Raw genomic sequence first — 26,743 nt, 5'->3', positions numbered from 1 at the left:
CACAAATGTGTAATCAAATTTAACTTTAACTTAGAAAATGAGTTACATTTAACTAATATGTTGATGGCGTCAACAGAGTTAAAATGCTACCTTCACCGTGTGCTCCAACTCGTCCAAAAAACGTCAATCTTAACCCCCACCCCCCTGGCAGAGATTCATTGAAATGTGAAACACAACTACAACTTTACAAACTGGACAGTCAACACCCCACCATCATTTAATAAATGCACACATTAAACATAATAATTTACAGCCATAATTTACAAACACAGCACCATCATACATGCCCCTACCCACCATCAAACACACCCTCAATAATACAACCATTCACCCAACATTAAAGATGGCCGTTCCCCAGCCATAGATCTAGATCTAACTATACACGCCCTATCACACAGTCTCATAGCAATTTTCATACACTATCTCTCATCAGCATATGTGCATACAGTCAGCATCAACTACTCATACACCCAACATTCCACAGAGGAACCATCGTAACCCAAAACACCTACATTCATACATGCAACAACTGAGCATAGTAGATGCTCAAAACAAAAATACACACGCACATTCATCAGCATATGCTATCATAGTGACCATCATACACTCACAAAACTAACATTTACCAACGATGTACACTTTTGCTACAAGGATTAAGTCAATCATACATTCTTTTATGCATTTAGAAACAAAATGTACAATTTTCTCTAACACATCCCATTTCAAGCTTGGGACGGCTGTCATCGTATATGTGTACTGTCATTATTATACACCAAAACAACTACTATCAAGCATTCAAACATCAAACATTTTACACATACATCAGCCAATATACACCCGCATCCCCACTATTATATGCCAATACAACAATCATCATGCACCTACACAGCCAACATTTACCAATAATTTAAAGTGTTACCTCAAAAACTTTGCCACACCATTGTGCAAGTTTTAACACACATAGAAACAAAGCCATTATTCTCTAGATCTCATCTATTTTCAAGCGTTCTCAAGTAATAATAAGGTTAGGGGTGAAGGTTTACTGTATACAGGTGGATTAGGACAAAATGTGAAGCTAACACCTTATTTTTTTGACTCTTTTTTATTTTATGGGAACTTTATTTGAGCCAGAATCATAATAACTCAGTGTTTAAGTGTGATTTTTTTATATATATATATATATATATATATATATATATATATATATATATATATATATTGAACACAGATTCTTCTGAGATCAATGTAAATCTAACATTCAAAAACAGAAACAGATGATAGGTCTTCTTATTCATTCGTTTTTATTCTTGTTCCGTCAGAAGTCAAAGTTCACAAAAATAACAAACAAAGTGCCAACACGTGTTTCGCGCCAACTGCGCTTCTTCAGGGCTGTCACATAAACAGAAAATAGTATACTTTAGAACTCATAAGGACATACTTTTCATTTACAAACTACACACATTTTAAAAAAATCAATATTCAAATAAAGAGGAACTCCATCATTGACTTATTCATATATACATACTTATTTGTATACAAATTACACATACATTGTACAGATCAATATATTCAAATTAAATTGAAGAGGAACTCCATCATTATACATTTTAACAGTACCCCGTGACTCAATACAGAAAGGAGTTGGAAAAAGGAGTGAAAAGAGAAAGAAACAGAAAAGTGATAATTGGGTAATTCAGTAATTCAGGGGATTCATGGAGGACTGGCCTAAGCTCAAAATTTTGTAAATGTGAGTATTTAATAGCTATGTGATCTATTAATTGGTTTAATGTACGAAAAAATTTGTACCTTTTGATTCCTTATGTAATCTCTGTTAGAGTGGCTCCAATGTTGTTCCAAATTATATCAGGCTTCCTATTTTAAAACCAGTTCCTAAGGGATAAATCTATTATTAAATATAATGTTCAATGACTTGTCTGATTAGACCCACATTTATTTATACCACACTAGAATAAAATAATCTCACCTTATTTATGTTCAAATTCCACTAATCAATATTAGTCAATTGGAATCCGGTAAAATTGAAGATTTATATATTTAGCGCTCCATGATAAGATCTAAAAAACAATCATTTAAAGCAAACTTTTAGATCACCCTGGACTTGCAGATATAATTCCTGTGTTGCAAAAGTAATACCGAATGGTAACATAATATTTTTGAGAGAAATAAAATAAAACAATACCTAGCATCTAAAATTGGGATTCGAACTCCTAACGCTGTAAACACATGAGTATACATCTCCTAGCCAGGTGAGCTATCATGTTATTTGTAAGCAAGATGTGTAATTAGAAGGATAGGTTATTTGAATTTATTACCCTGGACTTGCAGATATAATTCCTGTGTTACAAATGTAAAACCAAGCTGTCTACTGGGTTCCACTCTACTATCAATGTTCACTAGGAACCATCTATACACAATTAATACGGCGTTATGATCGCAGTGTTCATCTAGATAGAACAACACTGCAAATAATGAAGATAATACTGAAAGTAGATCACCACAGGTCAAATACCTTTCTATTTACTATCAGATAAGTTCTGAGAGTAGCAAGCAAAAGTACAGCTTCATCTAAGCAAGCAATATTTAAAACCCCACAGTTAGACTCAAATGCGGGTACGCATGGATTCCTTCTTACCGCTCAGTCGATTAGCATCCAGAACTCGATCCGTCTGTTCAGCAAGTGAACCAAACGGTGTTACCCTACTTCTATTTATACTCCTCCTCTAATTGGTAGATAGGAAAAAACGGCGGGAAAATATTTAAAGTGCCACCTCACTTCAATACATTATCAGGATTGCCGGTAAACACGTGAAATAATTTTAATTGAAAAACTTATTATCAGTCGAACCCATATATGCCTTGTTATTATCAATACAAAATAAATGGTAACATAATATTTTTGAGAAAAATAAAATAAAACAATACCTGGCATCTAAAATTGGGATTCGAACTCCAAACGCTGTAAACACATGAGTATACAACTTCTAACCAGGTGAGCTATCTTGTTATTTGTAAGCAAGATGTGTATTTAGAAGGATAAGTTATTTAAATTTATTACCAATATTTGTTACTCGATGATTGGAGTAAGAAATGCACATGGTGGCTACCCAATCTATATAATTTTTAAATGTAAAGAACAAGGATATCTATTTCAAATTTGTACCATATTATCAACACTCGATCCATCTATATATTTATTTGTAAATAAAAATTATATCAAAAGTCTATGTTTTTTTTACTCTTCGAGGTGGACTCAAACCCCCGTATTGCTAGCTGCGATAGTATGGGGTTTTAGTTAAGTGAGCTATCTCATAGGTTGACTTCATACTAAATTGATAACATATTAAACGTTAGATCATATAACACAATTCTTGGAAAGAAGTAAAGAAGAAAAAGAAGTAAAAGAAGTAAAAGACCGGGTTATAATTCCAATATAATAAAGTTTTGAGATCACCATCAAAGAGGAATACCTCAATATTGTTCGTTCATCTAACACATTAATTATTGATGCACAAGAGGTACGGGATCAATAAACAGTTTATAAATCAAAATCAAAAAAGATATATGTGAAAAAGATTTAATAACAGGACATTTAAAGTCCATATTATATCAGAAGGGTATAAATCTCTCTATCAATGTTAAGACCAAACTTAACCGCTTGTAGTTTATTAATCCAAAACGTTTCCCTGGATCTCAGTTTCGCTTCTAAATCACCTCCTCTCCGATCAATAGTGACTTGCTCAATTCCCATTAACTCAATATTGTTCAGTTCATTTCGTCTATGCTTTTCTTTAAAATGAACTGCCATTGGATATTTTGGGTCACAATTTTTAATAGCTCTCAAATGTTCCATCCATCTTGTTTTAAGCTTTCTCGTTGACGAACCTACATATATCTTTTTACATACACAAGTCATAACATATACGCAATAGCTTGTATTGCAATTAATAAAGGATTTGATTTTGTACGTTTTTTTGTTAGTAAAATCATTGAAGGTTGTCTTTTTATTTATGACATGTTTACAACAGATACACTGACTGCATCTGTATGAACCTGGTGTTGGTTGACTAGTTCGTGACCATTGATCATGATCAGTGTTTTGTACAGGATATGATCTCGTATCACTTGGACTAAGAATGCTATCTAGCAATACGGGGGTTTGAGTCCACCTCGAAGAGTCAAAAAAACATAGACTTTTGATATAATTTTTATTTACAAATAAATATATAGATGGATCGAGTGTTGATATAATGGTACAAATTTGAAATAGATATCCTTATTCTTTACATTTAAAAATTATATAGATTGGGTAGCCACCATGTGCATTTCTTACTCCAATCATCGAGTAACAAAGATTGGTAATAAATTTAAATAATTTATCCTTCTAAATCCACATCTTGCTTACAAATAACAAGATAGCTCACCTGGTTAGAAGTTGTATACTCATGTGTTTACAGCGTTTGGAGTTCGAATCCCAATTTTAGATGCCAGGTATTGTTTTATTTTATTTTTCTCAAAAATATTATGTTACCATTTATTTTGTATTGATAATAACAAGGCATATATGGGTTCGACTGATAATAAGTTTTACAATTAAAATTATTTCACGTGTTTACCGGCAATCCTGATAATGTATTGAAGTGAGGTGGCACTTTAAATATTTTCCCGCCGTTTTTTCCTATCTACCAATTAGAGGAGGAGTATAAATAGAAGTAGGGTAACACCGTATGGTTCACTTGCTGAACAGACGGATCGAGTTCTGGATGCTAATCGACTGAGCGGTAAGAAGGAATCCATGCGTACCCGCATTTGAGTCTAACTGTGGGGTTTTAAATATTGCTTGCTTAGATGAAGCTGTACTTTTGCTTGCTACTCTCAGAACTTATCTGATAGTAAATAGAAAGGTATTTGACCTGTGGTGATCTACTTTCAGTATTATCTTCATTATTTGCAGTGTTGTTCTATCTAGATGAACACTGCGATCATAACGCCGTATTAATTGTGTATAGATGGTTCCTAGTGAACATTGATAGTAGAGTGGAACCCAGTAGACAGCTTGGTTTTACCCGGATTAATTTTGAGGGGTCGTATTAGCCATGCAGCGTGAAAATGACATTGCACATTTCATCTAAGCAATCGTACATGAGAACTCTGAATAACAAAAACGAAATGCTTTCCATCAGGCTGTGAAGAATGTAACACACATAAACATGGCAGCCAGGAAGAGAGGTATTTGACCTTGAACTGTGTTTGTCCCTCATCACTGGCTATGATTATGTGCCTCTCCAATGAGATCGTTTTAAAATGTATTTAAACCTGCGCAATGGTTAATGCCAAGCTGACATGCACTAAAGAAGGCTAGACGCCGAAATGCATTTGCAATAAATAATTTCAACAGACTGCATCCCGTGAGTGCTCCGCATTTTGTACCCTGAATATATATACATATATACATATACATATATATATATATATCTATATATATATGTATATGTATATATATATATATATATATAACAAAATCCAAGTCTGGTCCTTCCGGGATCAGTCCCCTAGTCAGCTGGCGCGTTGTATCGGTAAACCCAAACCGGTTGTCAATATCCAAGCTGAGAAAAGTAATTTACGCACTCTCAGAGGTCTGCTTGCTTAAACCAAAAGCTTTATTCCTTAACCGCTACACGTTTCGACATTTAATGTGTCTTGATCACACGATAAGACAGCTTCACAAAGACGTGTATATATAAGCAGCAGACATGGAAGAGGGACTCGTATCATCGATAGCTCACATTACACAGTCAATGTGGCGGCCATTTTGTAACATGTATGAAAGTATTCACAATATATACTTGGCGCATCTTAGTACATTGAAGTCAATAAAGAGTGTTTATAAACGGTATGCTATGATTAATAGATCGTACCGTGATGCCATATAAAGTTTTATCTCACCATTCCCTGAGAGCTCATTGCGAGTCAGCGAGGTATTAAACTAAATGCAGACTTGTGCCACAATCTTCTTGTGCAGGAAAATAATTACAATCTCTATATAGCAATTTACATTACATTTCAGTTGATAAAGGTATAAATAAACAGTACTAAGCACCATATTGAATCAACATTTTGCATGAATATGCTGTAAACAGAATAAACGCGGACTAGTGCCACATTACCATACTTTAAAATCAATTTCGTGCAAAAACGTCTATGCTCTGATGACCCGTATTATTGAATAATAAATCCAGGTTTACATTTCAAATCTATTAGCAAAGTAGTAGGTGAAGGCGAACTAGTGCCTATGTGTCTATGAATCAGAACTTATTTAGAAGACGTGTTGACCACCATGTATAATCCTGCAACATACATGAGACAGCATATTGTGAGAATTATCATGAGCCAAGTGGCAATAGATCAGATGAGTACTCATTTCCTTCAACCATTCTCTAAAAGTGACCACAAAACAAAACTAAATAATATAGAACCTAACGTGGTAAAGTGCTATTAAAATGTCTCTCATCTTGTGATTAGTGTAGAAACCAGTCCTGGTGAAGAAAAGGGTAGGGAACCCGTGACATGACTTGAAAGGTGATGGGTCACTTCCTTTCCTCCTAAGAGAAAAACAAGACAAGAGAAATAATTAAAAACAGTATACCTCCTAGGCAAGGAGAGGTCAACAAAAAGTGCATTTCCCATGTTAATTCCCATAGAGATTTTAGTTGCAACTACATCCTGAACCGCTGAACGGAATTAGATCAGATTTGGCCGAAAGCTAGCTCTTGGTCCAGAAAATAACCCTTTTTACTTTTTTTGTGTAAATCCATTCAGTAGTTTAAGAGATATTAAAGGAAAAACAAATTGTATATCTAAAGGTGCAGACCCTTCGTGAATCTTACTGATCTTGTGCGGAGATCCGATTGGCTGCCAACACTTCAACCAGGAACTATTGGCAGCGATCTTGGGATACAGACTCAGCTGAGTCCCAAAGAAAAACATAAAAAAAAGAGAAGGGGCAGGGTAGGAATACCCTGACTCTCTAGGCCTGGTGGTGGGGCTCTTCAGTAATCCCACCAGAGCCAAAAAACATTTAAAGAAAAGTTTTGTGGTGAAAAACACAAAGATTTGTGAATCCCTGTAAAAATTTTAAACAAAAAAAAGTGTGTTTTCTGTACTTCTTATATTTTATCTCATGGGTTGGCCAGGTCCTGGTGACATTGGTCTTTTAAAAGGTGGAGCTCCTAAGAGACCTTGGGACCACCACCTTCCCGGGGCTTGATATTTACTTTGGAGGGGAGGAGTGGGGACCGCCCTAATAAGGCTCTTAGGAGCCCTGGGGACCACCAACTCCCTGGGGCTTAAATAGCTAATTGGAAGGGGGCCATGTGGACCCCTTTCCGTGGCCGATTAGGGCCCAGGGAACCACCATCTCCCTGGGGCCAGAAATACAAAATAAAGGGGGAAGAGTCCACGCAGCCCCCCACCCGCACCATATTCGGCCTTTTGGCCCATCACCTCTCTGCTGCAGGCCCTTCAAATTGAAAGGAGGGGGGCAATGCGGCCTCCTCCTGGAGGCCCTGGGGACCATCACCCCCAGGGCTGGCTCTCTATGTCTCGGGGTCCCCACCCCGGGACATAGCTGTTTGCTCTCACTTGGCGGGAGCTTTGAGAGGTCCTTCCAAATAAGAGAGAACAGTAAATCCACTCCCAGCAGTCACGAGCATGAACACTGCTCCCGCTTGCTGGGAGTGCACTTTTTGTCTGTTTTCCTGTCCGCTGTCAAGATCAAAGGATTGCTCTCACATGTAGGCAGTAGGATTTTTGGCTGCTCCCTGTGTGCTGGAGCAATGCCGACTACTGCTGGAGGCGGGGAGCCAGAAGGGACAGCGAGGGCATTAAGGCTCCTCCCGTGGTCCCCAGTGCTGCTGACAGGACCCAGGATCAAGAGGCTGGGCCCCTGGGAATGGGGTCCTCGTGGCTAAAATCAGCCCCCCTCCCCTTTATTATATAAGATAAAGATTCACCTCTTTGTAGTCTTGTTGTAAAAGTTACTTATCTTCGATAACGTAATATCTGGTAGAGACACAGTCTAGCCGCAGATTCATTAACTTTTCAATTCTCCCCACGTGCCAGTCTGGATCCGGAAGTTTATCAGCAGTACCTCTCCGCGGTCATATGGCTCTGCGATGATGTAAACTCTGGTCTTATAAGTTATCTCTGGCGTGCAGATTCCAGTTTATTCGGTGAAACCTTCCGCGCTAGAACGGGGATCCACTATAGAAACTGGTTGCGGAAACAGTGTTCCAAAACATTATTTAAAGAAGAACATTAAATGGTATGTTAATATCAGAGATAGATTTTTAAAGAAAACCCAGAAGGAATCAGCAAAGCACAGGGTTACAAAAAATCCTGCACCCTGGTGAATAACCAGAATGCAAGGGAAGAAAACCTTATACTCTATAGACCATTCATCAAAAATCTTTGAAACACTATGTCTTGGTTAATAACCCCCATATAAGGAAAGAAATACATACACTCTATAGCTCATTCATCAGTGGTAATGAGTGGCATGACAGTATCAAAACAAAACCTATAAAAGCAGCACCAGGCTGTTTATTGAATCACACCATTACGTGATATATTGATGGTGCCAATACTAGGTATGATGATACCAAATAAGGACTTTCAAAGAAAGAACAAATAAATCAATACTGCCCACTGGTGTCCAATCCAGTGTGAAATAGAAAACACCCCCCACCTTACTGGCCACTCACAATTGGAAATGGACTGTATGGTAACATCCAAACAAAACATATGTGGCCAGGCCACACGGTCTCAACATAAGTTGAGATAGTGATCCCCAGGTATGTAAAACCAGTACTGAAAAAGGGTATAACCCTTACCTCATAGGTCATTTGCAGAGTGGGCAGAATGGCAAGGGAGTTAATTAATCTGCGGCTAGACTGTGTCTCTACCAGATATTACGTTACAGAAGGTAAGTAACTTTTACATCTGATAGAGACATCTAGCCACATATTCCTTAACTTTTGAATTAAATACCATAGCTATACCCCCCCTGGAGGAGGCTGTGCAAACCAATCCTACAAAAGTTCTCAAAGAGAACCAGCCGGTCATAAGTAGCAACTGACCAAATGTATGTAGGAATGGCAGAACAAGAGCTTAGCTCTCAATAGAATCCATGATTACTATCACAGATCATATAAATAATAAACAACCCTACAGGCCGAGAGAAACGGCCCTTGAAGGAAAAGGGGAAAAAAAATTAAAGAACCATCTGTCAGTTATCAGACATTAACCTCTATCTCCCAAGGGTAAAGAAAACTTGCTGACTAAAAGGGCAGAGTGCAAGCAAAAGTCATATAACAACAATAAAGAAATATCAGAGAAAGATCTGTCCTGATAAAATCCAAAAGAAGGACTCTCAGAACTCATTTCATTATACCAAGATGACTGAACACCAATAGAAAAATGAACAATAATACCTCCATGGTATTGTTTTTAACAAAACGACCACTCGAAGGCTACATAATGCACAGTAAAGAGGCTAATAGGACACTAATAGGTTTGAATTTAATATTGATATTCATCAATTATGTCAGTGGTAAAAAAGAATCCCACAAATGTGTATCACCTGGACATACACATAATATATAAAGAACTGTGTCACAATAGACTCCGAGTGATCTGACAACACATAGAGCATCACTGGCCTACATTTACTGCAGGACCGCAGGTGTCACACAGCTTGCACCTGTATGGCCTTCAGTGTCATGGCCCAAAGGTCTACATACGACTCTGAGCCGCAGGCACGCTCAAAATACCAAGGCAAGCGAAAGAAGAAAAGGGAACGCACCTATAAGTGCTGTATCAAACCATTAAATAAGGAAAAGAAGAAACATTAAAGAGAAATAACATATAAAAACAATCCTTATTAGCAACAAGCGTATGCAAAAAGACTTGTGATACAAAACACAATTTGTTCACAAGCCCGCCTCAAGAAGTAACAGCCATGATTCTCAAGGACTTGTAAAGCATAGTGAAAATAGATACATACCCAAAAAGACATGTAGAATACAACCTCCAGACAGATTCAAAAAGCATTCAGGGAGAATAAAAAGAAGAGTTTCTTGTAAAGCTAAAAACTCTATAAATTTTATGACCAAAAACAGGTTGAGAAACGGCAGCTAGAAGTTTCCATCAGTATGTTTCCAACACTACCTGTCACACAGAATAAGATATAGAGTTCACCCCATATGTTCTAGAAATGAACAAATTAATTACCAATCCCCTCCATAGAGGTGAAGGTAACTAACTTGTGTCGTCCAAAGAATACACCATAAACTCTGAATTTACTCTCACAATTTTCCAAAATGCAAAGCACATATAATAAAAATGTAGATATGCAGTCCACTCAGATGGAGAAGACAACCTACACCATAAAAACACATAGACCAAGAGGACTTTAATGAAAGATGAACCATAAGAGCATGTATTCAAAAGAATACAGAACGGATGCCCTGAATATCGTCATAATAAATATGCACACCACAAGAGTAATGTGGACATACCACGTTGATCACTCTAACGAGTAAAGACGAGAGCATACCTATATACTAGACTTACTACCGGTATACCAACATGTCCCTATGAGAGACAACAAAAGGTCAAAACCATGCACAGTTTAGAATACTAAACTGCCTCAAAGAAGCTTGCGTCAGAAAATCTTCCATACAAGAAGACACGTCTCATGACAATAACCTCTTGAGAACAAAGCTCATCTTCAGAGGCCAAGGGACAAAGGGAAACCTCCCTCGGTAATCTAAATCAATACCAGCCTAAGAAAAGGAAAGAAATTGGTACTGAGAGTAAAACATCTGCTCTCACAGGACACCAAGTGGTCAAACCAATAACTGACCTTTAAAATGCTAACTTCCCTTGAAAGAAAAAGCCTACATCTCAAGTATAAGAACAAGTTACATCAGTAACAAACAACTAAAAGCTATGACTCTCAAGACCTCTGTCTTCCACAGAAGTGCCTTAATGCTGCATCAGCTTGCATCCCAAAAATATGGGCACCATCAAATGGCATGTTGACCATAGTTGACTGGACAGCCTCCGAAAAGCCCGAACTTGCCAACCAAGCCCTACGCCCTAATGCCACTGCCGATGCCATTGCGCGACCTACAGAGTCCGTGGTGTCCATACCACACCTTATGGAAAGCCTGGCAGCCTGTTGATCATCATTAATTAAATCACAAATCTCCGAGTGGACATCACCCGGAAGAGATGGTAACAAATTCTGCAGCAAATGCCATAAAGCATGGGAATATCGCACCAGCACACAAGATGTATTAGTGGATCTCAAGGCTGAGCTTGCTGAAGCACAGATGTGTTAACCACACGCATTGCAAATCCTAGACTCCTTACCCACTGGAGTCTTAGGAACAGAATCTACATCTTGCGAAGAATTCGCAACCTGAGTCACCATGCTACAGGTGGAAGGGTGTCTATGAAGACAAACTGGGACCCCATGTGCAGGCAGGTGTCTACGTGCAATATCTCAGTCCACTGAGGAACCCGACTCAGACTTGGCCCCAGTACCTAATAAAATATCAAAAAAGGCCTCCTCAAACGGAAGAACAGGTTCTTTCCCTGTCTGTCCCTGAAAAAGGACCTCAATCAAAGGATCTGTGGACCTTTGCACTGTAGTAAGTGACAAGTTTAAAATTGTAGCCACTTTTCTTAGCATGTCTGCAAAGGAGGAACTTGTCTCCATAGCAAGGCCAGGGGGAGAAAGCAAACCTGAAGCTGGAGATGACTCCAGGTACTCGCCTCTCTCAGAGCGGACAACCAGCTCTCCTCCATCTGAGGCACATTAAAGTCAGAAATGGGCTGAAAGAGCTCACCTCAAACGACCCCGCTGTCTCTCAACAACCTCTTCCTGAGGAGGAATCAAAAACTGCATATTCCCCTCAGTCTGAACAGTCAACTCAGCATCCGACATCACAAAAAGCCTGCACGGAGAAAGAGAAGCATCTTCAACTGATGCCGCCAACGTCAGTGTCGGAGTCCGCTGATCGGAGTCCATCGTCGTAGGCCTAGATCCTAGATCTTGAAGGACAGTGGACCTGTGCCAAAGCTTCGCCGGCCAACTTCGACCGGTGCCAATCCATGGACTCCAACTGCTCAACCGTCACCAAGGGCAACCCCTTTGGCGGCGCCCCACTCATTGGGCCTAAGGGCGCTCCAGAGGTAAATGGGTTCCCAAAGATGCAGCGCAAGGAATTATAATATTCCTTCATCTGAGCCATTGACGCACCAGCTCCCAGAAACATGGGGAGACATGGTAGGAAGTCGCGTATGGCCTCCTCAACCGTCAAGCGGGAGGAGCCATGGAAGAAGGAGTCCCCATACGGTAAAGTCCGAGAATGCCTCGACTTCAACCGCCCCTTACCTTTTGATTTTGATTAACTATAATGTCCTTGCGACCTTTGTTTTTTTCAGTGAATTTGAGGGTCCTTGGGGGCCAACTGCCCCTCCTGTCACCTCCAACAAGTCCCACACGCTGAGTTTGCTGAGAGGTTTTCGGTGGCCATGCCCTCTTTCTCCTCCACTCTGCTAACGTGCTCCCTGTTTCTCAAAGCAATGTCTGTTTCCCTGCTCGCTTGATAGCAGGAATAGAAACAAACATCTTCTGATTTCAGCAAGGGAGAGCATTTTCTGCTCTCGGTTGCTGAAAGCATAGCAATATAAAACTGCAATGTCCCAGGGTTGGGCACCCCGGGGCATTGCTGAAGCCAGCCTTGGAAGGTATGGGTCCCCAGTGACAATGAAAAATAAATGTATAAATCTGGGCGGAGCCTAACCACACATCTCATCGTGAGACCTGATTGGCTGTCAGCACTTCATCCAAAAAGTATTGGTAGCCATCTTCTTGAGACCAATATACATGATAGCTCCCCATTAAAATGCATTGTAGTGAATGGAAGGTTTTGAGGGTCACCAAAAGAGAACGTATAAAGTGTGATAACAGACTTTCTTTACATTATAAATCATTTGTTGATGGTACCATACTAATCTTAGGAATTGTGGTGTGTTATAAAGTGATTTTACCCTGTCAAAAAGCCTTCTTCTGGGATATCATGAATCATGTTTGAGAGAACTATTTTCTCATGTTTTTCCCCTAGAGGTTTGGAAGGTGCTCCAGAAGCTAAAATGAGAGCATATTTTCTGTAAATTCACATTATCTTTCTCAGTCATGTGAGAATGAAGTCTGACATTCATAGTAAAACATGTACATCCAACAAGAGCAGAGACTGTCAGTTGAATCATTTTTGTTCTACTGCAGCTTCCGAGAGTGTTCTGAAGAACAACTAGAGTGTCTTACTTATGACAAAAGTATGGTACACCTGAAGCCATCTTGATTGGAATATACTGGTAACACGTAAAACATTTAATTTAAAAAGGAACAAAATGAGGGGGTTCATTTTGCCATAGAAATTATGATTAGTGCTAAAGAAAGAAAAATGAGGGCACATTTTGAGTGACTTCTCAAATCCTCTTCTACTTCTTTAAAAAATTCTGACATGCAAACTGAAACATGCACTTTCAATACCAGCAGCAGACTTCCAGTTAACTCCCTGGTGAGCAGTAGCTTTACTACAGTGATCAAATGAGCAACTAGTGTGCCACTGCTAACATTCTGAATTTATGGCTAATGTGTGACATATCTGAATGCCTTCTTGATGGAATCAAAGTAAAAAACTGAAAGCCCAAATGTAGCACAAATCTCACCCAGATGTAGCCCACGTATAGCCCAATGACAGAAGTTTATTTTTTGTTGTTTTGCTGTCTTTTATAGTACAGACTGGTCAGGTATTGCAGCGTTGCATCTTAGTTGGACCCCTTATTGCATATTTTGCATGAAGTACGTGAGATTGATCTTGCAAAACATTGAACTTCAATATTCTGTTAAACTGAAGTTGCTCTGAGCCGGGCTTTGTAACACCTGTTTTACCTACTGGTTTAACCCCTTCGCTGCCAGGCCTTTTCCCCCTCCTGTGCCATGCCCTTTTTTGGCTATTTGGGGTAGTGTGCGCTGAGGCCCCTGTAACTTTTTGACCACATATGGTATCCACGCCAAATTTGCGTCCTTTTCTTCCAACATCATGGGGATTCTGAAGATACTCAGGGTTTGTGGATTCCCCTTGAGGGGTCACAGAAATGAGCCAAAATACAGCAAAATTTAGGTTTTTTGGGGGGAAAATGGGAAAAACGGGCTGCAAATGAAAGCATCTGGGTTTTTCCCTGCAAATGTTATCAAAAAAGGGTTTGTGGGGCTGAAATCACCATTTTCCCAGCTTTTAGGGGATACCAGACTTTTGTCAGAAACCCACCATTTTTTACACAGTTTTGGCATTTTTCTGGGACATAGCCTATTTGTGCTATTTTTTGTGCTTTCAACCTCCTTCCAGTTAATGGTAGAAATGGGTACAAAAGCAATAATGGATCCTGGAAAGCTATACATTTTAGAAAAGAAGATAAAATTCTGAATTCAGCAAGGGGTCATTTGTGTAGCTCCATCAAGGTTTCTTTATAGAAACTAACAGTTAAATATAGGATAAATTGAAAATTTGTTGAAAAAAAGCGCCTTTTGTGTCAACGTTTTCACCTGTAACTTCTTCTAATTTTGACAGGTCTTTCAAAGCAATATACCGTTACATCCACTGGACATTACTGGTTGTGGGGATATATAGGACTTGTAGGTTCACCAAGAACCCGACGAACCCAGAGCCAAAAACTGAGCAGCAACTTGCAATGGTTTTTTATTATGTACCGGGTATATAGTAATTATTCTGTAAAAATGTGTACATGGAAAAATCGGTATGAAAGACACCTATGTATTTCTGAAATGGGAACAAAATATAGAGTTTAGAAACAGTAGATATTTGCACATTTCCGAAATTGGGATACTCATACTAGCATGAGAATTATCAGTCATTTTTTAGAATGACTTCTTTTTTACACAATGTCTTACATTTGGAAGGCAGAAATGCATTGAAAGTCAATAGGTAATAACAGTTCCTTTACAAATCTGAATTACCCTAAGTCTCTCGATAAAAATGGTACCTCGCTTGTAGTGGTAGGCATAGTGCCCACGACAGGAAATGGCTCAAAACCCAACGTGAACACACCACATTTTCACAATGCAAAATTACCCTTTTTTAGCAAAGTGCCTAGCTGTTCTTTTTTAACCCTAGCTCTGCCGGCACCTAGGGAAACCTAGCAAACCTATACATTTTTGAAAACTAGACACCCAGGGGAATCCAGGATGGGGTGACTTGACTGCCTCCCATCAGGTTCTGTTACCCAGAATCCCTTGCAAACCTAAAAAATTGCCAAAAAAATACCTTTTCCCCACATTTCTCTGGTGGAAAGTTCTGGAATCTGCGTGGATCCACAAATTTCCACCCACCCCGCATTCCCCAAAGTCTTCAGAGAAAAATGGTACCTCACTTGTGTGGGTCAGCCTAGTGCCCGCGACAGGAAACGGCGCAAAACGTAAGGTGGACACACCTCAATTTCGCTTTGAAAAATGACCCTTTTTTGGCAAAGTGCCTAGCTGTAGTTTTTGAACCATAGCTCTGCCGGCACCTAGGGAAACCTAGCAAACCTATACATTTTTGAAAACTAGACACCCAGGGGAATCCAGGATGGGGTGACTTGACTGCCTCCCACCAGTTTCTGTTACCCAGAATCCCTTGCAAACCTAAATAATTGCCCAAAAAACGCATTTTCCCCACATTTCTCTGGTGGAAGTTCTGGAATCTGCGTGGATCCACAAATTTCCACTCACCCTGCATTCCCCAAAGTCTTCCGAGAAAAATGGTACCTCACTTGTGTGGGTCGGCCTAGTGCCCGTGACAGGAAACGGCACAAAACGTAACGTGGACACACCTCAATTTCACAGCGAAAAATGACCCTTTTTTGGCAAAGTGCCTAGCTGTAGTTTTTGAACCATAGCTCTGCCGTCACCTAGGGAAACCTAGCAAAACTATACATTTTTTAAAACTAGACACCCAGGGGAATCCAGGATGGGGTGACTTGACTGCCTCCCACCAGGTTCTGTTACCCAGAATCCCTTGTAAACCTAAAAAATTGCCAAAAAAAACACATTTTCTCCACATTTCTCTGGTGGAAAGTTCTGGAATCTGCGTGGATCCACACATTTCCACCCACCCCGCGTTCCCCGAAGTCTTCCAAGAAAGATGGTACCTCACTTGTGTGGGTCGGCCTAGTGCCCGCGACAGGAAACGGCGCAAAACGCAACGTGGATACACCTCAATTTCGCTGTGAAAAATGATCCTTTTTTGGCAAAGTGCCTAGCTGTAGTTTTTGAACCATAGCTCTGCCGGCACCTAGGGAAACCCCTATACATTTTTGAAAACTAGACACCCAGAGGAATCCAGGATGGGGTGACTTGACTGCCTCCCACCAGGTTATGTTACCCAGAATCCCTTGTAAACCTAAAAAAAGGCCAAAAAAAACACATTTTCTCCACATTTCTCTGGTGGAAAGTTCTGGAATCTGCGTGGATCCACACATTTCCACCCACCCCGCGTTCCCCGAAGTCTTCCGAGAAAGATGGTACCTCACTTGTGTGGGTCGGCCTAGTGCCCGCAACAGGAAACGGCGCAAAACGCAACGTGGACACACCTCAATTTCGCTGTCAAAAATGACCCTTTTTTGGCAAAGTGCCTAGCTGTAGTTTTTGAACCATGGCTCTGCCGGCACCTAGGGAAACCTAGCAAACCTATACATTTTTGAAAACTAGACACCCAGGGGAATCCAGGATGGGGTGACTTGACTGCCTCCCACCAGGTTCTGCTACCCAGAATCCCTTGCAAACCTAAAGAATTGCCAAAAAAACCACATTTTCCCCACATTTCTGTGGTGGAAAGATCTGGAATCTGCGTGGATCCACAAATTTCCACCCACCCCGTGGTACCCAAAGTCTTCCGATAAAAATGGTACCTCACTTGTGTGGGTCGGCCTAGTGCCCGTGACAGGAAACGGTGCAAAAAACATCAAATTTAGCTGAAAAATTCACCTTTTTCACACATTTTTGTGTGGGAAAGTTGTGGCATCACCGGGCTGACACAAATTTCCTACCACCCAGCGTTCCCCCGGGTCTCCCGATAAAAACAGTGCCTCACTCGTGTGGAAGGCCCAAGTACCCGCGACAGGCAAGGGCCCAAAACGTATTGAAGCGACATGAAAATTGCCTACCTCAAAACGACCTGGTTTTGCAAGGGGGGTCACCTGGGTTTTTGGCCCGGTGCTCGGCGGCCACCTAGGGGAACCTACCAAACCCACACATTTCTGAAAACTAGACACCCGGGCAAGGGCCCAAAACGTAGTGAGGCGCACTACGTTTAGGACCCTTGCCTGTTGAGGCGCACTACGTTTAGGACCCTTGCCTGTCGCGGGTACTTGGGCCTCCCACACGAGTGAGGCACCGTTTTTATCGGGAGACTCGGAGGAACGCTGGGTGGTAGGAAATTTGTGTCAGCCCGGTGATGCCACAACTTTCACACACAAAAATGTGTGAAAAAGTTGATTTTTTCAGCTAAATTTGAGGTTTGCAGAGCATTCTGGGTAAGGAAACGTTGGGGGATCCACGCAAGCCATACCTCCCTGGAATCCCCCGGGTATCTAGTTTTCAGAAATGTGTGGGTTTGGTAGGTTCCCCTAGGTGGACGCCGAGCACTGGGCCAAAAACCCAGGTGACCCCCCTTGCAAAACCAGGTCGTTTTGAGGTAGGCAATTTTCATGTCTCCTCAATATGTTTTGGGCCCTTGCCTGTCGCGGGTACTTGGGCCTCCCACACGAGTGAGGCACCGTTTTTATCGGGAGACCCGGGGGAACGCTGGGTGGTAGGAAATTTGTGTCAGCCCAGTGATGCCACAACTTTCCCACTTAAAAATGTGTGAAAAAGGTGATTTTTTCAGCTAAATTTGAAGTTTGCAGGTCATTCTGGGTAAGGAAACGTTGGGGGATCCACGCAAGCCATACCTCCCTGGAATCCCCCGGGTGTCTAGTTTTCAGAAATGTGTGGGTTTGGTAGAATCCCCTAGGTGGCCGCCGAGCACCGGGCCAAAAACCCAGGTGACCCCCCTTGCAAAACCAGGTCGTTTTGAGGTAGGCAATTTTCATGTCGCTTCACTACGTTTTGGGCCCTTGCCTGTCGCGGGTACTTGGGCCTCCCACACGAGTGAGGCACCGTTTTTATCGGAAGACCCGGGGGAACGCTGGGTGGTAGGAAATTTGTGTCAGCCTGGTGATGCCACAACTTTCCCACACAAAAATGTGTGAAAAAGGTGATTTTTTCAGCTACATTTTAGGTTTGCAGGGCATTCTGGGTAAGGAAACGTTGGGGGATCCACGCAAGCCATACCTCCCTGGAATCCCCCGGGTGTCTAGTTTTCAGAAATGTGTGGGTTTGGTAGGTTTCCCTAGATGGCCGCCAGGCCCGGGGCCAAAAACTCATGGGACCCCCTTTGCAAAACCAGGTTGTTTGGTGATAGGTAATTTTGATGTCTCCTCAATAGGTTTTGGGCCCTTGCCTGACGCGGACACTAGGCCTACCCACGCAAGTGAGGTACCATTTTTCTCTGAAGACTTTGGGGAACGCAGGGTGGGTGGAATTTTGTGGACCCACGCAGATTCCAGAACTTTCCACCACAGAAATGTGAGGAAAATTTGTTATTTTGGACACATTTTTAGGTTTGCAATGGATTCTGGGTAACAAAACCTGGTGAGAACCAGTGAAGTCACCCCATCCAGGATTCCCCTCGGTGTCTAGTTTAAAAAAAGGTACATGTTTGTAAGGTTTGCCTACGTGCCAACTGCGCTAGGGCCCAAAATCCACAGGTATGCACATTGCTAAAAAAAATTCGGAGCCCAGTGGGCTTTCTGCCACCCTGGGGGGGAATCGGGGAAGGGGGTTTCATCCTGATATGCCCCTAAAGGGGCAGAAAGACTGTGGCTATTTTTTGTGGGGGTGTGGGCATTGGTATGACCATTTTGGGCAGCCCCCACTCCCACGCATATAAAAAGCCTGCGTACTCGCTGGCGCCAAGTGGGCTTTCTGCCCCCCCCCAGGGGGCAGATCAGGGGCCACTGCCACCATCTGCCCTCCCGGGGGGGTCAGAAAGACTTGAATTTCTCTGGGGGTGGGGTGGGGTATTGTCATGCCCATTTTGGGGAGCCCCCACCCCTACACTAATAAAACAAAAAAGTCCATGGTTACTAGTGGGCATTCTGTGCCCCCAGGGGGGGCCAGATTGGGAGTTACAGCTCCCATCTGCCTCCTGGGGGCAGAAAGACTGTCATTTTTGTGGGGGGGAGGGTGGGGGCATTGGCATGCCCGTTTCGGGCAGCCCACACCCTAAAAACAATTGCACAAAAAAAATCCCTGGTGTTTAGTGGTCTTTCTGCCCCCCCCGAAGGGGCAGATTAGGGGCCTATGCCCCATCTGCCCCCCAGGGGGGGCAGAAAGACTGTAATAATTGGGGGGTGGGGTGGGGGCATGGGCCTGCCTGTTTTGGGAAGCCACCACCCCTATTTTTATTTTTTTTGCTATTCCCTGGTGTCTAGTGGTCTTTTTGCCCCCGGGGGGGCAGATTGGGGCCAATACCCCATCTGCCCCCCAGGGGGGCAGAAAGGCTATAATGGTGGTGGGTGGGTGGGTGGGGGCATTGGCGTGCACGTTTCGGGCATACCCCACCCTAAAAAAAAATGAAATGAAATCCCTGGTGTATAGTGGGCTTTCTGCCCCCCTGAAGGGGCAGATTAGGGGCCAATGCCCCATCTGCCCCCGGGGGGGGCAGAAAGACTGTGATGATTGGGGGTGGGGTGGGGGCATGGGCCTGCCCGTTTTGGGCAGCCCCCACCCCTATTTTTATTTTTAAAAAAATTCCCTGGTGTCTAGTGGGCATTTTGCCCCCCCCCGGGGGGGGCAGATTGGGGGCTACTGCCCCCATGTGCCCCCCTGGGAGGGCAAAAAGACTAAATTTGGCCAAAATTATTTGGGGGGAGCAAAGGCCCTTGCCAAAGGGGCGCTCCCCCCTCCCTGGTGTCTAGTGGCTGGATCCCTGCTTGGGGATTGCCCTCCTGTGGCGATCCCCAAGCAGGGATCCATTGGAAAGGGGAGATTCTCCCCTTTCCAACGATACCTCTCCCGTCTTTCTACGTGCTCAGGGGGCTGAGATAGCCCCCTGAGCACGTAGAAAGAGAAACAGAAATGAGCCTCTTGGCTCATTTCAGTTTCACTTTCAGTGTAATGACGTGCGCGCCGATCGTCATTACACTGAAAGCAGGGGCGGGGGGCCTCGGGAGCTGGGGAAGCTCTTCTCCAGCTCCTGTGGCTATTTTCACTAAAAGGGAATCCCTCTGGTGCCCGCACCAGACGGATTCCACAGGGAATGCCTCATGACGAGCTGGACTCGTCATGGGCACAGCGCGACTGTGCTCCATGACGAGTCCAGCTCGTCATGGGCTCACAAGGGGTTAATTAATTCTCATTGTATTGTATTAAGAAAGAGGATTTACAGTTTTTATGTACACTTTAATGATCTATGTTTCTAAATCAGATCGAATAAAGGTTATTGAATAGAAGTCTCCCAAGATGGCCACCAGAGTAAAAAAAGACCAAATGTAGTACAAATATCACCCAGGGGTAGCCCACGTATAGCCAAGTGACAGAAGTGTGGAAAACACTTTTTATTTTTTGTTTTTTGTAGTTTTATATAGTGCAGACTGGTCTGGTATTGGAGTGCTTTACATGAGCATTGGTTACATCACACAAGGACAAATTCATTTTGGTTGTATGCATGGGGAGATTAAGTGATTTGACCAGAATCTCAGAATGTCGAGCTGAAGCAGAAACTACAACCTGGTTCCCCAGTTGCACAGTCTGCAGCTCTGGAAGTAACACCACATCCTCTCCACTAAGTGCAACATTTAATCAAGTGGTCAACTGGATAAGAAAACATAAAGATAACAAATAATCTACTCAGAAAATATATCCTCAGTTTAGTTTTTTTGAGCACTAACTATAATTTTGATGCAATTAAGACCCTCTCATTTCTGTAATAAGGGCAGCGGCAGCAAAACAGATTATGGAGGGCAGTGGAAAGGGGGGCAGGGGCAACAAACTAACAATGCAGGACAGGTAAGAGAGGCTGTAGCAATATAATAGACCATTGTGGACAGAAGGAAGAGGCAGTGGTAGTGCAACCATACATGCCAACAGAACCGATTCAGCCAGGAAACGTCCAATGTTTTATAAGCCCAAATCGGCTTTATTTTATCTGTCTCCTGTGTACAATCTCCTCTTTTTCAATGTAAGTCAATGGGGAGAGTCAATTCCCCAGTTATTTTCCAAAATCTCCCTCTTAGTGACACGTTCTTGATACAGAGGAATTCTGAGGACAACTCCTCTAAACAAAGAAGCGCTTACTTCATATAGATAGGAGAAAGTACCCTTGTTTGGTGAAGAAACCCCTCTTTGTAGTCTCGTCTTCTTCTCCATACCAGGATTCATGTATTACAGAGTTCTGGATCAAGATGTTTGAGGAACAATCACATTGCTGAAATTACATGTACACAAGGTCACTGGAGACATTTCCTCGTGGTCCATTGTGCAGCTCCAGTGTAGAATATGCACTAGTTATTACCCAAAGAGGTAGCACTCACAAATTTTCAAGTAGAAAGTAATCCAGCTGGGTAGACTTTTTCTGCAAAACTGTGGACTCTTGTTGGATAAAGGGGCAGATGAGGTTTCATTCTGGCCCAGCTACTGACACTCCCACATAGACAAACACTCATACCCATTCACTCTCACATATTCTCAGTCCCACAAGTCACTCACACACCCATACAGCCACTCATAAACCTACTTCTATCACACAATACCACTGACATGCCCACTCACAGACCCCCACACCCACATAACCCATCACACAACCACTCACGGATCATACAGCCACTCACACACCCAGAAAACTACTCACACACTCACTCACAGAAGCACAGAGCTACTCACACACCCATTTACATATCAATATAGCCACTCACATACCCACTTTCAGATCCATACAGTCTGTCATACACCCATTCACTGATCCATACAGCCAATCACAGACCCATACAGCCACTCACAAAATCAGTCACACACCCACACAGCTACTCACATACCCACTCACAGACCCATACAACCACTCATATACCCAGTCACTGACCCATACAGCTCCTCACACACCTACTCATAGACCCATACAGTGATTCACATACCCACTCACAGACCATAGAGCCACTCACACACCCGCTCTCTGGCCTATAGAGCCAGTAACACACCTACTCTCAAAGGTTACAGGTTACAGTTAGGAAATAATTTTAAAAAACTTTTGAACTTCACCAAAAAAAAAACAAAGGTTACAGGGACGTTATAGTTAGGAAATAACATAAAAAAACATCGGAATTCACTTAAATCAACAAAGGCTACAAGGACATTATAGTTAGGAAATAACATTATATAACCTTTGAAATTCACAAAAAAACAAAGGTCACAAGGATGTTATAGTTAGGAAATAACATTAAAAAACCTTGGCAATTCAATGAAAAATCGAAGGTTACAGGGACGTTATAGTTAAGCTAAGATTTCTCATACAAAACCAGTGAAATTGAGCAGGTATAGTTATCTGAGCTTACTATATCTTACAAACCCTCCAATGCACTGTTTGTGACCTCACATATTGCATCACTCAAGAAATGGTCAGTGACATCAATCAAATTACATCACTTATGACATCATCTAGCAAAATAAACTTCAATTTACTTAATAAAATACCATGTATATGTTTTAAACATAAGAAAAAAACATAGGTAAGTGGGTGTGTGAGTAGCTGTATGAGTAGGTGAGTGGCTGTGTGAATATATGTGAATATATATATATATATATTCCATCTTTTCCTTTTCGCTTGGCCCGAGCCTTTTGATCCGGTGAGCCAGCGGTGGGGTTGCGGACCTCTAAATGGTGTTAATATACACACACTATCCCTAAATAAAGTTCTAGCGATTATAGTTCCATTCCCTTCACAGCGCATTTGAGATGTCATAAGTGATGTCACGAGTGATGTCACTAAGCATGTCAGGAATGATGTAATGTCTGAGGTCATAAGCATTGCATTGCAGGGGCTTAAGTTATAGTTAGCTCAGGTAACTATAACTGCTGAATTTCCCTGGTTTTCTACAAGTAAAATCTGAGTCTAACTATAACATCCCTGTAAATTTTGCTTTTTTCAGCGAATTTCTAGTTTTTTTTACATTAAGTAAGATGCCTATCACAATGGATGGTGGGGGTTGGAAGCAGGGCCTGGCATTGTGCTGCCCCCACCCAAGCTTGCTGCTCCTGCCTCCCCTCCTCCTTGCCATCCATTGTCCAAGTCGGTGCCCCTGCTTAATGAATACAGCCCTGTGTGGTCGGTGTTCTGCCACTGGCCTTCCCGCCTGAACAGTTAGCTTTCTGCCCCATCCACATCTTCCCTATCCTCTAATCCATGCACTAGCCTCCTCCCTCCTGCCATGCATGGTCTGATGTGCTGCCACTGCCCTCCATTTAACATGATGTCCCAGTCCACTCCTCCTGCCCTCCATTGCCCAAGTCTATGCCCGATCATTGACTTCCTGCTTAGCCTCTGTGCCTAGCTTGCTTCCCCTACTCTCCTTCCCGCCTGCCCTCCGATGTGCATGCCCCTGCTCCATCCTTTTTGCCCAACATGTTCCATGGACCTGCCCCTCCTATCTACTCTGAGTGTTCTGTTGAGGTGCCACTACCCTCCCACCTGCCTATCATTGTCAGATGACTGTAACCTGTCCCTGCAACCTCTACCCTGCCTGTCCACGTTCTATGCCCCTATCCCCTTCCTCGTGTCCTCCATGGTCCATTTTACTGCCATACCCTTCTGCCCTCCCTGGTCTGTTGTGCTCCAACTGCTCTTCCTGCCTGCCCCGCATGGTCTGTTCTGAGGCCCCTTCCCCTGAACTCTCTTGTATGTGCCCAGCTCCTACCCTTCCCTTTTATCCTCCATGGTGCTTTGTGCATGCCCCTGCCCCCTCCCTCTTGCCCATCATGGCCATTGTGCTGCCACTAAACCTCCCACTTGCCATGCATGGTATTCTGTGCTGTCACAGCCCTTCCCACCTTCCCTGTAACCCAAGTTGTATTAGAATATATATATATATCACAGGATCACAGGATTCGCCACAGCAACTAAAGTTCCCTTTTGGAACGACAAAAGCGACCCAAAGATCTTGGTTCAAAAAGGTGAATTTATTTCATGCCCAGCATATCTGCCATTAGGCGTTTCAGCCCCCATACGGGCCTTGATCACATGACGCGTTGCTCTGTACATAACCAGAATTTAAAGTGCTTGTGCAAATTGTAATGTGTGAAAAACAGGCAGGTGACCAATTCATAGACATAGTAAAAATATATTGTGAGCTTCTCAACAAAAGGTTCACCTAGTGCAAATATGCATACATTTTACATATCATAATAAATACATGAATGTATATATAAAACGATAAAAATGCATGAAGAATAAAACAATGGTACTGTAATGCAGCATTTAAAATCTATTAAAACATTCCTTGATTGGAAGTGTAAAAGCTAAAAATGCCACCATTTGCAACCAACTTATTTGGTTTTTACAAATACCATCATTATAATTGCACTTGATAATTAAAACCATTATGTAAAAAAATATTGGTGTCAAGATGTTACACTCTTTGTTATGTAGATGCTCCTTAAAATTAAGCCCAAGTGGGCTATAATGACATTATGTACAATTGTAGTCACCATGCTCTTAATTCCAAAAGGAAGTGTCACCCTACTGAACCAATAAAGGTGCAGAAAAGTGCAAAGTGCAAAATAAATAATTTAAGAAACATTGTTACTACGACAGGAGGGATTGATAAGCTGATTAAATGTGTAGTCTATGTGATAATTAGGCAAGATGGAACAAGCGTAACTATAAATATATACAGGTACACAGTCAACTAATCACTCAACCATACAGCCAGTCATGTACTCACTCACTTACCCATACAGCCACTTAGACACAAACTGACAGACAGATACAGACATTCACACAACCTGTCACTCACCCATACATTCACTGAGACACCTAATCAGTCTGAGGAAAATAAAAGTTTATGAGGCCTATGTGTCCCCATGTGCCCCCCCCCAACGCTTATGTGCACATGCATGTAACCTATGCATTTCCCCTCCATGGCCTTTCTATCATGATACTTATGCTATAACGTGGCCTGCCATCATTCAGTCCCCCATGAGAGAAACGACAAATCTGTATTGAGGCCTACACGTTTTGCATCATGTTTTCCTGCACCACATAAAAACCCGTGTTTGTGGCTCAGCCAGACCCGAACAGAGGTTTCAGGCCTCAGACGTTCAGAAAGCTGCAGCTGCGTATCCTTGGCCTTGCACACTTGGGCCTCAGCCAAAGGGGCCCTGTCACAAGGTGCCGAGACAGTATTGAGCACGGTTATCTGCTTACTCCTACAGAGCCGCATTCCTGCCTGGAGAAGGAGGGATCAACATAACCCATCTGCAAAGGAGAAAGCCTAGCCTTTCTGTCTCTGTTTGTGAGATTGCAAAGCTCACGTCAGTAAAAAGTCCATAGCCCCCATGTAAGGCCTCTGCAGTAAATGAAGTAAATGAAGAAATAGATGCCACATCGGCTCTTGGTGATGGGCAACCTATATCACAAATCAGTCCCTGCTCCAGACATCAGATATCAGATAAAACAAGATGTGCTGGTCGTCCTGACACTGAAGGCCTCACTCACTGAAGGCCTCACTTCCAGACTTCCCGGTTGCATAGCAACCCTTCCCCACGTCAGTTACACGTCATGCTCGAGTTGAGCACAAGTAAGGCAAAGTTCCAGTACAATTCCAGCAGATCACGCAACCCCCTCCAGGTATCCACCCACCTATGACAAATTACCCATTATCATCAAGTGGATGCCCACATGGACGCCCACCTTCACACCTACTTACACGCCCACATGCTCTTATCTCATTCTCTTTTGCTCTTTTCGCTTACGTACATTATAGAGATGTATATATACTGTACTCTGTGAATAATGTTTTGAGAATACTTTTGAGACCCTTCCTGATCCCTTGTGGTGATGGTACTATTCTCCCTATGACTCGAGTTATTGGAATAAAGCCCTTTTTGAACCTGATACCACAGACTCAGCCTCCTGCTTTATGCATGATCCTATTGATATTCTGAAATTCTGAGAGCGTAATATTTTATTTACGACAAGTCACTTATACAGTCACGCACCCAATGATTCATCCAAATGGGCACTCATACACCCACTGATTCACCAATACACATTGGTGTGTTTATATATATATATATATATATATATATATATATATATATATATATAATCTACTGGCGGTCGCCAGTAGATAGTTATAGTTAAGACCGTGTTTCCATAGGAAATCCGCAACATTCTATTTGGAATAACTTTGGTGCCGGTTGACGAATCCTCGCGAAATTTTCAAAACTAATGGGGCGCTACGCTCCGCTCCTACCCTGAAAGTCTCGGGGGGATTCGTC

Source organism: Triturus cristatus, chromosome 3_2 (assembly GCF_964204655.1).
Source record: "Triturus cristatus chromosome 3_2, aTriCri1.1, whole genome shotgun sequence".
NCBI classification, from domain to species: Eukaryota; Metazoa; Chordata; class Amphibia; order Caudata; family Salamandridae; genus Triturus; species Triturus cristatus.
This window is presented reverse-complemented; position numbering follows the sequence as displayed.